Source organism: Dasypus novemcinctus, chromosome 25 (genome assembly GCF_030445035.2).
Source record: "Dasypus novemcinctus isolate mDasNov1 chromosome 25, mDasNov1.1.hap2, whole genome shotgun sequence".
Lineage (NCBI taxonomy): Eukaryota > Metazoa > Chordata > Mammalia > Cingulata > Dasypodidae > Dasypus > Dasypus novemcinctus.
In genome coordinates, this window is record NC_080697.1 from 17,197,727 (window position 1) to 17,213,501 (window position 15,775).

The following is a 15,775-nucleotide window of genomic DNA, read 5'->3' on the forward strand; positions in this document are numbered from 1 at the left end:
TGTCGAGGTGTGAGTATCCGCGTGCCACTAGCCGGTGCGTGTCTTTGAAAAAAAAATACATAGATCGCACAAGATGTTACAATAAAAATATAAGAGGTTCTCATACACCCACATCCCACCCCCATCCCCACTCCTCCCACATCAACAGCCTCTTTCATCGTTGTGGCACATTCATTTCATTTGGTGAGTACATCTTGGAGCGCTGCTGCACCGCATGGGTAATAGTTTACGTTGTAGTTCACACTCTCCCCCAGCACATTCAGTGGTTATGGCAGGATATACAATGTCTAGCATCTGTCCCTGCGATATCATTCAGGGCAACTCCAATTCCAAAAATGCCCTTACATCACACCTCTTCTTCCTCCCTAACCCTTGCTTGTCCCTTAGCAGGAGAACAAAAACTAACAGGGGAACAGGCCAATGCTGCAGAGCTTTTAACCACTTAGTCGTAATTTTTTGCTGAATTGGGCAGTGGAGGCAGAGGTGAAGAAGACAGCGTCTCAGGGCCTGACACACACACGGGTAAGCTGTGCATGCGAGGAAGGCCTTCCTGAGCAGGTGCAGCTGAGAGGCGGGGGGGTGGGGGGGTGCTGTTCAGTCCCTGGAGGCAACAGGAGACAGCTAGAGTTTAATGGCACGGTTTGGTTTTCATTATATCTATTTTTATGGTACCTGTGATTTGCAAATGATACCGATTTGCCGTTTATGATTGTGATGTGAAGTTTCCTTTATAAATATATGTTTAGAGAAGCAGATGTGGCTCAAGCAATTGGGCTCCCACCTACCCCTTGGGAGGTCCTGGGTTCAGCTCCCGGTGCCTCCTAAAGAAGACGAGCAAGACAGCGAGCTGACACAATGCACTGGTACAACGAGCTGAAACAATAAGATGACACAAGAGGCACAAGGAGGAAAACCTAATGAGAGCCACAATAAAGCAGGGAGTGAAAGTGGCTCAAGTGATTAGGCACCTCCCTACCACATGGGAGGTCCCAGGTTCAGGTCCTGGTGCCTCCTAAAAGGAAGACAAGCACACAACAAATATGTGGGGTTTTTCTGTTTGTTTTGTTTTTGTTTTGTCCATTTTTAGTTTTGACAATGAATATGTTTAATTAAAAGAAATAAGAGCTCATTTAAAGAGAAATACTAAGTAAATAATTAAACAGGTGGTAAATAAATATGGCAGAAGTCACAAAAGCCTCTTTCTCTCAGACACACACACAAAGACTCACACGACCAGCGTTAGACAGCTACTCTCCACTCTCCTTTAGCTTCATCCCAGCGCCTCACACCCCACCCTACACACACATATTCACAGACTGTGGGTTTCATTGGTTCCTTCAAAAAACAACAGTAATGATAAGAATATCGCCTACGTTTGCAACCCCTTTATAATTCCAAAATGCTTTCCTGTGTACCCAAGAAATAAAATTTGCCCAAGAAATGAAAGCCTGGTCTCCTTAAAATAAAATAAAAAAAATTTAAATCACCAATACAATTGTGCCTTTGATACACTCACCAACCAGCCTCCCTCCCCCCTCGGCCTGCTGAATCTCTCGCTCCTCTTTGGCAGGTATTTTGAAAGGGGTGTAATTGAACTCCAATGACCGGGAGCAGGTTTCCGGGCCTGCTGGGGCAGCTCTGCCTCCTTCCCGCCGGGGTCTGCCCCTGCACACGCTTTCTGCGTGGGATGGAACACATTCTTTGCAAGGCTTCTGTCCCCTTCACAGCAGGGGTATTCCACAGACTGTTAAACTCCAGGCCCTTCTTCCCCCTTGACTTAGAAGTCTCTTGGAAATCCCAGAGTTGAAAAGGCACTTGTTTCCAGAATTTGTAAAGAGCTCTTACAAGACAACAATAAAGAGGCAAATAACCCAAAAGCAAAGGGGAAAGAATCCGAATCGACATTTTTCCAAGGAAGATATCTGTCGGGCCAATAAACACGTGAAAAGGGGCTCTGCCTCATTAGCCATGAGGAAAATGCAAATCAAATCCACGAGACATCACCTCACATCCACTAGGGCATCCAAAATCAAAAGGACAGACGCTGACAAGTGTTGGGAAGGATGTGGAAAACTTAGAACCTCATGCTTTGCTGGTTGGAATGTTAAACAGGACGGTTACTTTGAAAAACAGTTTGGTTGTTCCTCCAAATGTCAAACACAGAGTTACCAGACGATTCAGCAATTCCACACCTACCCACCCAAGAGAAATGATAACGTATGTCCGCAGAAAAACTTGTCCACTAATGTTCATAGCGGAATCATTCATAACAGCCAAAATGGGGGAAACAACGCAGATGTTCATCCGCCGATGAATGGATAAGTAAAATGTGAGATAGCCATATAATGGAATATTAATCAGCCATAAAAAGAAATGAAGTCCCGGAACTTGCTAGAGCATGACAAACCTTGAAAACATTATACAAGTGAAAGAGGTCAGTCCTCAATGGCCACATATTGCATGATTCCATTTGCATGAAATGTCCAGAACAGACAAATCTGTAGAGACAGAAATAGCCTGGCGGTTTCCAGGAGCAGAAGGGAGCAGGGAGTGGGGATTAGGCTGCTAATGGGCCAAAAAGGGTTCCTTTTTGGGTGATGAAAATGTTCTAAAATTGTACAACCTATGAAAAACATTGAGCGGCACACTTGAAAAGAGTGAGTTGCCTGAGGTGTCAATCATCTCTTAATAAAGCCGTTATTTTTTTTTTTAAGTCAAGAGGTGTTTAAACCTAAGTTGGTGCCTGGCACATAAATATTGTTAAAAGAATGTGCAACCGGAATCCCGTATTTTGAAATAGCTTCAGCTCTATTTCCTCAGCCTATGCGTCTCCCAGCCCAGGGGTTCCTCCCGCTGGAGTTTTCGGGGCCAGAGGGCAAAGCTGGACCCCGCTGGAGCAAGTTCCCGCGGGGCGCCTGCACATCAGCTAGAGTTTTGTGTGAGTTCCCAGCAGCCGAGCAGGCCGGGAAGCCCTCTGGAGAGAAGATTTTCGAAATTCCTTTGGTGTGGCAAGAGGCAGGCCTGGCGGGCGGATCCTGGGCTGGGAGGAAAGAGCCTGGAAGGTTCACCCTTCCGGTTGATGGCGAAGAAAGGACAGGGAGGAGGTGAGCTACAAGCGGTCAGCTGCAGGAGGGCATGCAGCTCGAGGGGCCAGGTTTCCCCGGCCTGCTGGGGGGGCAAACGTTCCCACAGGCCCCAGGAAAAGGGGCTGAGAGCAAAGGGGCTGAGCGCAGGCCTGGCCAGGAAGAAGCCACTGCGGCACTTTCCCAAGGCCCCACGGGCCACCAGGGGCCCCACGGCGCAGGCCGGCTCATGGGCCAGAAGGCCAGGTGTGACCGATGCAGAGAACAAAGATGGATCCAGGGCCCCTCCCGCTGCCACGATGCGCCCAGGTACTGATGCGACAGAGAAGGGGTGTATGACAAATATTTATAGAGAACACTGCGTTGTCCAAAGAGCCTACTTAATTAAATCAGTTCTTTGGTCTCCCATGCCCATAGTCTGGGGGCAAAGCAGGATTTTTATAGTAAGGGGATAAAGCTAGAAACAGGGAGTCAAGGCTTGAATAGATGGAATATTTAAATGGGAAAAAATCTATTTAACCTAGACTAGGAACAGCAAGTCTAGGGGAGGGGTGGGAGCCTGGAGGAAGGTCTGAGCAATTTTAGAAAATAAACTCGATTTTCTTTGCAGACACCAAGGAAAGACCACAAGGCCGGACGAGGAGAACACCGAGGTAAGAGCAGCTCGCGGGGACCTCCCTGGTCTGGGGAGACCGGACCTGAGCCCTGGTGGCCCTCGGTGGCCAGATGAGCCGGGCCGGAGCCTGTTCACCGACAGTGGGAATGAGGGGAGGGCGGGAAATGTCGGGGACATGCTCCACACTGCCCCCCAGGAGATGGCTGCTCACCCCAACTACATCCCCTCCCCAGGCGTGCCGGGTAGATCCAACCGTGTCCTGCGTCCCGTGGACATGAACTCGTCTGTGACCGGGATCTTGCAAGGGCCTCTGAAGGAGAGGCCAAACTGAAGCAGAGGGTGCCTCGATCCAGTGTGACCTGAGTCCTGATCCCCCGAGGAAATTGGGGCACCGGAGTAGAAGCCAGAGGAGGAGACGGAAGGGGACTGCCCGCCCCGGGTGGGGACAGAGGCCCCGCCACCGCCGGAACGCTGCCGACTCCAGGGAAGGCGTGGCCTGCCCACACCTCCATTTTGGAATCGGAGCCACCAAAACTGTGCGACCACGTGTCCCCGTTCTTTCAGCCAGCCCATCTGTGGTGTTTGTCGCGGCAGCTCGGGCAAACTGAGACATGCACCCCAGGCTTAACTCCACGGCGGTTCTGCCTCTGGTACTGGCTTCCGGGGAGCGAGGTGCCAAGGAGACACAGCCCCCCACAAGTTGGTGGTGCCCCGCGGTGGCAGGGGACAGGTGGGTCCACCCAGGAAACTGGGGTAGGCAGGGAAGGAGGGAGGGCAGGGGCAGGTAGAGGCGAGAGCCAAGCGCCGTGAACAGAAAGGGGAAGGAGACGCCCTCTGTGAGAGTGACAGCTATTTCGGGGTAAAAAGGCTCACCCAGGAGAAGAATGTGGACAGATACAATCTTGAAATTGGAATCTTTGTGTTCTAGTCCTTACCCTCTCAGAAGAGACATTTTTCCTTTCGTTTCCAGTTCGCTTGGCCTGGGGGGATGTAGGATTGTTACAGCAAGCGGAATAAAGCTAGAAGCAGCCAAGGTTCCTTTTTCTATTAACAGATAAGACTGTGGAGAATGGCAGGGCAAGGCTGCGGGAAGCAGGGTCCACGTGCGTAAACAGGGCAGAATGCGGAGTCCCAGGGCCCCGGGAGGCCGGGTCGGGGCAGCCAGAGCCCACGCCGTGGTCAGAGCCCCCATTGGCCTCTGGGGAGCCCCCCTCACTGCCCGGGTGGGAGCACGAGGCCACCGCCTCCTTACGGGGGAAGGGGCCGCCGTCGGCAGCACCTGGCCTTGCCCTGCGCCATGGACCCACCCAGTAAACAGCAGCCCGCCACCCTTCCCAGGGGCCCAGGACTCGGAAGAGCTCCCCAGAGTAGAGCATGAGGGGCCTGGACAGGCAGAGGGGGGAGGGCCGGGGGGTAGGGGGAGGAAAGCCCCAGCGCCAGGCCTGGGGGGTGTCTGGAGGATGGTGGCTCTGCCCGTAGGACCTGTACCCGTGCCCCGGTGTCCAGCGTCACCCAGGCAGCTCGAGTTGGCGTCCAGCCAGTGGACGTGTCTACACAAGCTAGGTCCACCTCCCACTTCTTCTCTTTCCTAAGAAGAATGCCTCCCGGGGCCGGGGGGGCAGCGGGGGGGGCACAGCCGGAAGTCAGGGACATTCCTGGGAGGGGAGACTTCAACCAGCGGGCGCAGGGTGATGGGGGGAGAGAAGCTCCCACCTGCCGCTGTCCAGGGACTTTCGGGACCCTCGGCAGGCGCTCCGTGGTGGAGCAAAGCCTCCCATGGATAGACGTGACCCCGCCGCCCCCCCTTGGCTTTTCCTCCTTGCCCACCCCTGTCCCCAGGACCAGCTCTCAGATAAGCCACCCTCAGGTCCCGATGGCCCTGCTTCCCCCCGGAACCGCCACCTCTGACGGTGGGAGCCCCGGCTCTGCCGCTCTGCCGCACGTGGGGAGCAGCGAAAGCGGGGCGCAGCGAGCCGAGACGGAAGAGGACGCCAACTCTCTGCTCGGAGCAGCTTGGAACTTTTTGTTCTAAAATTTAATTGATGAGCCCTGAAGGTCATCTCTGAGGCGCGGAGAAGCAGGGTGCCTGGGAAGACGCGGGCGGCGAGTCCCTGGCCCTCCCAAGGCCGGTCACTGGAGGTCACGGAGACGGTTTAACACGCTCGTGTCCCTGGAAATGCCTTGTACAGCAAGAAGCGTTACGGGCACGCCGTTTGTCAAGGTTCCTGCAGACGCGGGACTGGAACTCAGCTCTGCCGGCGCCCTGGCCCGTCCTTCCAGCTCAGCGGGGGCGAGACCCACTAGAAGCACCTCAGAATGCCTAGTTTTTATAGCAGGCTCCCAGACACTGTCTAACGAGAAGTCCCACCCAGCAGCCCTCTCTGCTTGCCCCGCACCGCTTCTCCTGGACGGCTGGGGCCTGGGGCAGGACCTTCTGCGGGCTTCGTCCGTCTTTTATTCACTCGTTCAATCATCATTTACAAATTCAATTCACTATCTCATTATGACTGTCCCGAGGTCTACGAATGAACCGCGCAGGTGTCAGGCTCTTTTCAAGGTGGCTATGACAAATGCCACAAAACTAGTTGGCTTGGGAAGTGTAGGTGGCTCCGCCAGTTGGGCGCCTGCCTACTACATGGGAGGTTCTGGGTTTGGGTCCCAGGGCTGCCAGATGCCCACACCTGCCTTAATGAGCATAGACACCCAAACCCACCTCACCAAGCGGATGCCTAAATGAGCAGATGCCACAAGCCAGCAGGTGCCGCAGCCCTCAGGGAGCGGGTGTGGCTCTGCCTGTTGGGCACTCGCCTCCCACGTGGGAGGTCCTGGGTTTGGTTCCCTGTGCCTCCTGGAGAAGGTGAGCAAATAATGAGCAGACAGACCAGAGAACTATCGGGGGACCAGGGGAAAGAGGATGAATTAAAACACTGGAACCTCTTATATTTTTGAATGTAACTTTTTTGTGTGTGATGTATATATATCTTCAAAAAAACACAATTTACAAAAATGATGTGGTGGGGGTGGCATATATGGGAACCTCTTATGCTTTTTGTTTTTTTATGTTTTTTTAATGTAAAATCCCTTGTGATCTCTTACCTTTAATTAAAAGAAAAAAAACGCAACACACCGGTTGGCTTAAACCACAGGAAATTTTTCACGCAGTTTTGGCGGCTAGGGGTCCCAAATCAGGCCATGCTTTCTCTGAAGCCTGTGGCATTCTGGGGGGGGTCTTCCTGGGGTGCTTGGCTCTGCCCCCGCCTCTGGTTTCTGGATTCTCCCTCCACACAAGGCTGTAACGTGCCCTTTCTTGGGGCACACGCCCCAATTCCCAACAGCAGGCCACAACCGCGGTGAGCTAACCGAGGTCTCTCACCGCTTCTTGGGGCCAGGGAAACCTCTCTGAGGCAGTGACCTTCAAGGTGAGAATTGGCAGATGACGAGGAGAGGGGCGGCGAGGGGGGGAGGAGGGCGTGGGCCGAAGAGGCATTTCCTGCCAGGGCAAGAACGGGTGAAGGCCGCGGGGCAGGGCAGAAGGGGGCCTGATGTGCTGGTGCACCCTGCCAAGGGCAGGCGTGGGGCAAGTCGGGACCGGGAGGGGACTCGGGCCCAGTCCCCAAGGCCTGGCGCTCCTTGAGGATCCGCTTCCAATCAGCAGAAAGTCATTGAAGGGTATTACGCAAAGAAATGACATCATCGCGCTTTTTTTCCCCCAAGGGAGCGTCCTGCACACGGGGTGGCTGGCCAGCGCGTTGGAAGGAGGCCAGCGTGGCTGTGAGGAGACTACTGAATAATCTAGAAGGAGAACGGTGGAGGGGCCTGGATGATGTCATGTGCCATTTCAAAGGTGGACGCAGTCACCCTGGGAGATGGGCGGGGGAGCGCAGGGACCCGCGGGTTTCCGGCGTGAGCAGGCGGGGTGAGAAGGTGCCTTGCCTGGAGCTGGGAGCATGCAGGAGGGGCGGGGGCAGGTGGCAGGACGCGGTACCCGACACCGGAGGGCTGAGGCATCTGCGCAGTGGCCGGGTGGCAGCTGGACGCGTGGGGCAGGAGGCTCCGAGCGGAGCCCTGGGCGGGAGGCGGGCATCTGGAACAGTCCGGCATAGCTGGACTCTGAAGCCCCGGATCGGGGGATGAGGGCAAAGGGCCCGTGCCCTCCGAGCTTGCATGCCCGTGGTGTGGCTAGAGGCCATCACTGCCTGCCCTGCCAGAGCAGCTCTGTGCTGACCAATCCTCCCACCAGGAACCAGCCGGAACAATCCCACAAACCACTTGTTGGAAGGCAATCGGGAGCCCAGAGAGAAGGGAGGGGTGTGGCGGGGACCCTCGGGGCTACTCTTCCCCTTGGGGAATTGCTGACTCGTGAGCAGCAGCGTGGGAGCAGGAGGCGAAACCCCAAGCAGGAGGTGTGGTTGGGAAGAGGAGAACTAGCTGGGAGGTTTGGGCCGGCTTGGGGGCCGGGGGACAGAGACGGGATTCAAACTACCGAGGCAAGCGGGACCTGGGGTCCAAGTCACCGAGAGGAGAATCCTCGGCCCGTTTCAAAGCCTCCAGGCGTTTCTCGGCTCTGAAGCAGCTCAGGCCCCAAGCTGAGTAGAAAGCAGTGCCAAGCGGAGCCTCACGGGGCTGGGTAGACAAAACTCGGAGTTCAAGGTCCTCCAAAGAGGAAGGGCCATAGAAAACAACCCGGATGTCCAGTTAGAACCCCAGAAGCATTTCACAGGGGGTCCGGGACCCCGCAGATTGGGCTGCCCGGCATACACCTGCCAATCCCAGACTGGTTTCGGGCCACCTTCCCCTGCTCCACCTTCTGGAAAGCCAGAAATAAATCTCCGTGATGAAAGATCATCGGTCAGCTCCAAAAAGTATCTCTACGAAAGAAACGGACTCCAGGTGATACAGAGATTGGGGTTTTCTGGTACAGGCGTTAAAATAACAGAGATTAAGGCAGTCAAGAAAACAGAGGACAAGATAGAAATTTCACGAGAGAACTGGAATCTGTACACAAGGATCAGATGGCAACTCCAGTGCGATGGATAGAATTTGGATATCCTTACATGGCTAACATTTTTCCATACATCCCGGGGCAGCTTGGAAACCCTGGAAGGGAGAGCCTGGCAGGGCCGGCCCCTGCGTTGAGTGGAGGAAAATTCGGGGCAGGACAGTGGGAACCACTTTATGTTGGAGCTTGACTGCCAGATGAAGAGTGAACAGTAATCATATTTATTTATGTCCTTGTTGGACTTTGTGTGCCTCACGGTCAATTTATAAAAAGTAAAAAAAAAAAAAATATGTCATTTGCATTTTTTTCGGCTTTTTTTCCAAACGTCAAGAAATGCTCTGTCCGCACCGGTCCTGAAAGCATTTTTTCACCTGCTTCTCCATCCCTGAAGATTTTCATCTTTGCGGCTGTATTTTTTAAGACTGCGTTAACGAGCCTATACCACGGGTAAAGAAATTTTGTTACTGAGCAAGGCCTTTTTCGGCTGGCTTCTTCTGCCCTTCCTTTCCTGAGCTTGTAAACGACTTAATTGGGAAATGTGGTTTGTCTCAGAGTGCCTCTTAACATTGTATTCTTTAAAATAGGAGATTTTTCCATTGCACGGGAGACCAACGGCAACATCTTTCACACGCTGGCACACGAAGCAGGGCTCCTCGTTCCACTTACGCGGAGACATATGGTTTTCATCAGCCACTTCTCTCTCCTTGGCAGCAGCCATGTGAGCGTTTAGCTTCACTTAGCAAAGCCCACCCCGCTCATACCAAGCCCCCGGTCGCTGCGCGCCCCCATCCCCAAACAGTGTCCCCCTCCCCCCATTCGCCAGCCCGGCAAACCCCATTGATTAAGTGGCCCCTGCCTGCCAGGCCCGGCAGCTTGACCCTAAAGCCCCAAATCAGCCCAGAGGCCTCCGAGAGGGGGGGGCAGCTCAAGCCGGGTCTCCACCGTCATCCCCAAGGGAGGTCTCCAGAAGTCAGAGCCACCGGCCTCCTGTGGGTCGCTCATCTCCGCTGCAGCCAACTGGTGGCTGATGACAAGGGCTTCGGGATTACAGGTGGCTGACATCCGGGGTGCCCTGCCCGACTGCAGACCCGGCGGGGAGACGGGGGTCCCGCGCCTCGCCGTGGGCGCCCCTCCTCCTGCCTCCACCGGCACCTGCCCTCCCTGGCGTCACTGCGGGCAGGGCAGGCGGCTCCCGCCTCAGTCGCCTCCAAAGCCGGCAGCGAAGTTTGGGGAACCCTCAATCCCTTTTTCTGGAGCCGGCTGAGCCACGCTGACGTCCGAGTCCACGTGAGCGCAGATGGCAACCCAGTGTGACAGGGACTGAGGCCCCTGAGCTCGCCCGCCTCCCCGGCCTGGCCGCTTTTGTTGCAACAGTGGATCGTTTCGACCTCAGATCCACGCGCCTCTCTCCAGCTCCCCTGCCGCACCTTAGTCCGAGCCACCAGCATCCCAGCGCCACTCCCTGACTCCTGTCCCGCCTCCTTTCAGTCCTTCTCCGCCAAGAGGCAGAGAGTGCTCTTGAAGACAGAGGACTTGGCTCAACGGATAGAGCATCCGCCTACCACCTGGGAGGTCCAGGGTTCAAACCCAGGGCCTCCTGACCTGGGTGGTGAGCTGGCCCATGCGCAGTGCTGATGCGCACAAGGAGTGCCCTGCCACACAGGGATGTCCCCCACATAGGGGAGCCCCACGCACAAGGAGTGCACCCCACAAGAAGAGCCGCCCCACGCAAAAAAAGCGCAGCCTGCCCAGGAGTAGTGCCACACACACGGAGAGCTGATGCAGCAAGATGACGCAACAAAGAGAGACACGGATTCCTGTGCCGCTGACAAGAATGCAAGTGGACACAGAAGAACACACAATGAATGGACACAGAGAGCAGACAACCTGGGGGGGGGGAAGGGGAGAGAAATAAATGTAAAAAAAAATAAATCTTTAAAAAAATAAAATAAAGACAGAGGACAGAGTGCACCAGGTGTTTCAAAGCTACCACACTGGGAATAACCCCCCTTCTCTCTGTGCCTGCAAGTCCCTGGACCAGCCAGCCCCTGCCCATCTCTCCAGCCTCCCCTGGAGGGACTCTTTCCCTCGCCCCCCACTCCAGGCCCTCCCGGGCCAGCCTTCAGTCCTCCCGGCCCTCCGAGGCCACCAGCCTGCTGTGCCTTGGCCCCTCTGGCTCCAAGACACGCAGCCCCCCGCCGCCGGCAGCAAGCCAGTCCGGGCACTGTGATGAGCTCCCGCAAGGTACGACGGTCCCTGCCCAGGGTTCTCTGCCACCTCGAGGTCAACTCGCTCAACCTCTCCCTTTTCAGATGGAGTCAAAGGGATGTGCCCAACCCGGGCCGTGAGCTGGCAGCAGAACAGGCCTGGCAGCTTTGGATTTGAACCCACAGGGCACGGACTCTTTCTCTTCTCCAGGCAGCCGGAGGAGCAGAGGGGAGCCAGTTCTGCAGTTTGTGCAGCATTTGGGAGGCCAAACTCCAGTCTGCTTCTCTCCCAGGATACAGGGGGACCCTGGTCTGGACAGATGAGCGTTTCTTGAGTGTGACCCCTCAGCTGGCTGCTCCCCCGGGGGCCGGGGACCTGCCCCTTCTCTGACCACGGAGGGCTCGGGGGTCCAGATTTGAATTGCACATAGTAGACCCTCAGCCACACAATGGGCAGAGTGGCGTGAGAGAGCCTGCGGGCCTTGGTCCCCCCACCCAAGCATGTGCCAGCCTCGCTCCTCATCCTTTACATCTCAGCTGAAGACAGTTTAAGAATTTCCAGAAATCTAAGGGGGCAAAGTGGAAGTATATGCCAGAGATGATCCCATAACCCTTATCGGACGTGGCTCCGCTCAGAGCCCATGGCCCAGAGCTGACTTCAAAGTCCTCTACAAGCCGACTCCCCATGTGCCTCTGCCTGCCTCTGCGGGGCCCAGGCCAGCTCACCCCTCACCACCAGGCCTGTCTCAACCAGTCCCTTTCCACGGAGTCCAGGACTTAAGTAGCCGTGTTCTCCACTCGCTCACATCCAAGATTGCCCCCCGGGTCCCCTTGTCCTTCCCTGCATGCCTGACAACAATAACACGGAAGCAAAATGCCTGCCAGAACATTCCAGAAAGCTGGCGTGGTCGAGTCTAAATCGCACCTCTTACGGGACCTCGGTTCCTGGGTCCAGGCCCGGTCTGGGTCGTTTGCACGGTTTCGCTGCGGCCTCCGCTGAAGCACCTCCTGCCACCTCCCCACTCCTCCCAGCTCCTCGCCTTCTGCAAACCCCTGACCCCAGAGTAACACACACAACTTTGCAGGACCACACCAATTTCAGGCGTCAAGCAGGCCAGTTTCAAATTAGGAGTGGGAGTCGAGGGGGTAGGGAGCGGGTAGGGAAGTCCTCTAAATAAAACAACCCTCAGAGGTCTAATTTTACAGATTCATGGAACGTATTTTACTAAGGGGTGCTGCCATCTGGGATTAACCTCTCAGGGCTCCCGTGCATTCCCATGCTCTCCAGCAGCGACGGGGCAGGCCTTGCCTTACATTAGCAGGGCTAAGAGGGTCCACTCAAGTGGTGCCTTCCTGACACAAATTTCAGTCTCCATACTAAAAGGTCAACAAAGCTTGTAACCCTAAAATGGCAATCTTTCCAGTTAAAAACTGAAAATAATCTAATATCCAGCATTCATTATAAAGTAATGTTATAATTCCAAGAAAAGGACAATAAGGAGAGAGAAAGGGGCAAGTCTGGTTTCAAGGTTTTGCCATGAAAGACCTACCGAGACATCCAATCAAACCCCAAAACTAGTCAGACACGGGAATTTCCCCAACTTGGTCTGAACACAGTGGAATGTTGTGTAATTGTTTAAAATCGTATTTGGGGGAGCGGTTGTAGCTCAGTGGTTGAGCACCTGCTTCCCACCTACAAGGTCTAGGGTTCAATCCCTGGTACCTCCAAATGAATGAATGAATAAATAAAACTTTATTTTAAGACATAGCTGTTTTAGTTTCTTGGCTGCTAAAACAAATACCATGCAAGGAGTTGGCTTAAACAATGGGAATTTATTGACTCATGGTTTTCAGGCTAAAAGTACAAAATCAAGGCACCAGCAAGGCAGTGCATTCTCGTGGTGCTTACACTGGGGCTGACTGCCAGCATTCCTTCATCCTTGGCTTTTCTGCCACATGGCAGTGAACATGGCAGTCTCTCATGGCTTCTCTTTCCCTCGGACTTTCACTGTGCCTATAAAAGACTCCAGTAATCCACATTAAAGCCCATCCTAATTCTCTGGAGCTACGTGGAGAGAGGTCTCTAGAAGAAGTCTTATTTTTTTTTTAAGTTTACATTACAATTTTTATTTCTTCCCAGTTATTATTTTTTTTCCCATGCTTTAAAAATTTTTTTAAATTTATTATTATTATTTTTAATTTATTAAAGTATACCACTCATACATAAGCATATATAAACTTTAAGTGTATATTAACAATTGTGAATTTACAAAACAAATATATATAACATCATACAGGACTCTCATACCTCACCCTATCACCAATACCTTGAATTGTTAAACATTTTTACCTAATGATTAAAGAGCATTGTCACAATATTACTATTAACTAAAGTATTTTCCCCCAACCCACCCTATTATCTTTATATCATTTATATATGATCATTCATAAATAATAAGTATGGTAAAAATTGTGAAGTTAGAAAGCAAACATGTGTAACATCATTCAGGCATCCCATACATCAACCCTCCACCAACACCTTGCATTTTTGTGAGATGTTTCTTACAAATTATGAAAGATTATTGTCAAAATCTTATTGTCCTTATCTTACATTTGGTGTATTTTTCCACCAACCTACCCTATTATTATTTTTTAAGTATATTTTTATGGCAGAAGTTGTAAACTTATAAAATAATCATGCACATGTACAGAATTCCCAAACAATACCCCTCTATCTGAACATTTGTTACAGACAAGATAATATCATCTGATACCATGACCACAGTGTACATTTGGCAAACATTTTCCATACTGCCCAATTATCAACACAGTACATCTTTGACATAGATATAACATTATTATTTTTTTAATTTTTTAAATTCCTTTCTAAAAAAATATTACATTAAAAAAATATGAGGCCCCATTCAACCCCACCGCCCCCACTCCACCACTCCCCCCACAGCAATACTCTCTCCCATCATCATGACACATCCATTGCATTTGGTAAGTATATCTCTGAGCATCGCTGCACCTCATGGTCAATGGTCCACCTCATAGCCCATACTCTCCCACGTTCCATCCAGTGGGCCCTGGGAGGATCTACAATGTCAGGTAATTGTCCCTGAAGTACCACCCAGGACAACTCCAAGTCCCAAAAATGCCTCCGCATCTCATCTCTTCCTCCCATTCCCCGCACCCAGCAGCCACCCTGGCCACTTTTCCCACACCAATGCCACATTTTCTCTGTGGACCTTGGATTGGTTGTGTCCATTGCACATATATGTCAAGTGGAGGCTTAGATTCCACATGGATGCTGGATGCAATCCTCCTGCTTTCAGTTGTAGGCACTCTAGGCTCCATGGTGTGGTGGTTGACATTCTTCAACTCCATGTTAGCTGAGTGGGGTAAGTCCAATAAATCAGAGTGTAGGAGCTGAAGTCTGTTGAGGCTCAGGGCCTGGCCATCATATTGTCAGTCCAGAGATTCAAATCCCCTAGATATATCTTAAACCCAAGCACCAACTACAATTCCAGTAAAGTAGCATGAAAGGCTTATTATATTATTACTGCTAACCAGGGTCCATAGGTCACTCCAGTTGTATTTTTCCCATGCTTCTCCACATTCCTACCACCTTACAGTAGTGATATACATTTGCTTTAAGAAGTCTTACTTACATGTAGTCCCCACTTGCCAGAATGTAGGGCAAGACCAAGAACAGTCTAAACTGGGGTGCACAATTTAATCTGCCACAACAGCTAAGCCCCAAAGCAAGAAAAAGAACATTTCTAGCCACCAGAAAGGAAGCAGAAACCCATAACCATAGAGGGCCATAATGGGCAAACCCCACAAAGACTAGGAGGAAACAACAGTGAAACCATGCCATAAAGAGGCCTTTAAAACTCAGGGCACTTACAGGACTCCTGAGGAAGATAACCTGTGTTGAAAATGAATTCACAGGCAAAAATTATAAAACAGATGAGGAATTCCAATGCCAAGACTGTCAATTTACTGCCTAACCAATGGGATCATTTACACCAGAGGAAATTATATATATATAATGAAAAAGACTTTCAGTTTGACTAAGGGGTTAAAGAAGAGATAAAGGAAGGAATATGTGCCATATAACAAGAATAGAAAATTATGAAATTGGAAAAAGGGGATTTGAAAACTCCAACTGTGGCTTTATATATTCCTCCTTACAGTTCTAATTTTGCTTCATGTATTTTGAAGCTCTGTTAGTAGGTTCATAAACATTTAGGATTAATGTTTTGATGGGTTCATCTCTTTATCACTATGAAATGACCTTCTTTCTCCTTGGTTACGTTCTTTGCTGGGAAATCTCCTTTGTGTGATATTAACATTCCACTCCACCTTTCTTTTGATTGGTGTTAGTGTAGTATATCTTTATCTATCCTTTTACTTTCAACTTATTTACATCTATATTTCAAGTAAGCAGTATCTTATTGGACCGTGCTTTTTTTCGTAAAAGTGGAATGTTTAGGCCATTTACACTTAATGCGATTGTTGACATGGTTGAGTTTAAATGTACCATTTTGCTATTTGTATTCTATTTGTCCCATGTGTTCTTTGTTTTCTATTTCCTCTTTTTAGAGTTAATTGATATTTTTATGATTTGATTTTATCTCCTTTGTTAACATAACTATAACTCTTTATTTTGTTATTTTAATGGTTACTTTAGGAATTGTAACATGAAACTAACTTATCACTGTCCACCCTCAAGTTATATTCATGTATAATATAAGCTTACAATAGTATATTTCCATTTCTCTCCTCCTAAACTTTATAATATTGTCATGTGCCTTATTTCTACCTTTGATACAAATACTACACTGCATTGTGGATATTTTTG

General features: G+C 51.3%; 1 long non-coding RNA gene across 1 annotated transcript; it reads left to right on the forward strand.

The window, feature by feature from the left end:
* The first annotated feature begins 3,110 nt into the window (after positions 1 to 3,110).
* LOC139437606 (uncharacterized) lies at positions 3,111 to 5,134 on the forward strand. Its single transcript, XR_011647459.1, has 3 exons — positions 3,111 to 3,392; positions 3,694 to 3,736; positions 3,933 to 5,134. It is a non-coding gene; the product is annotated as an uncharacterized lncRNA (long non-coding RNA).
* Positions 5,135 to 15,775: the final 10,641 nt, after the last annotated feature.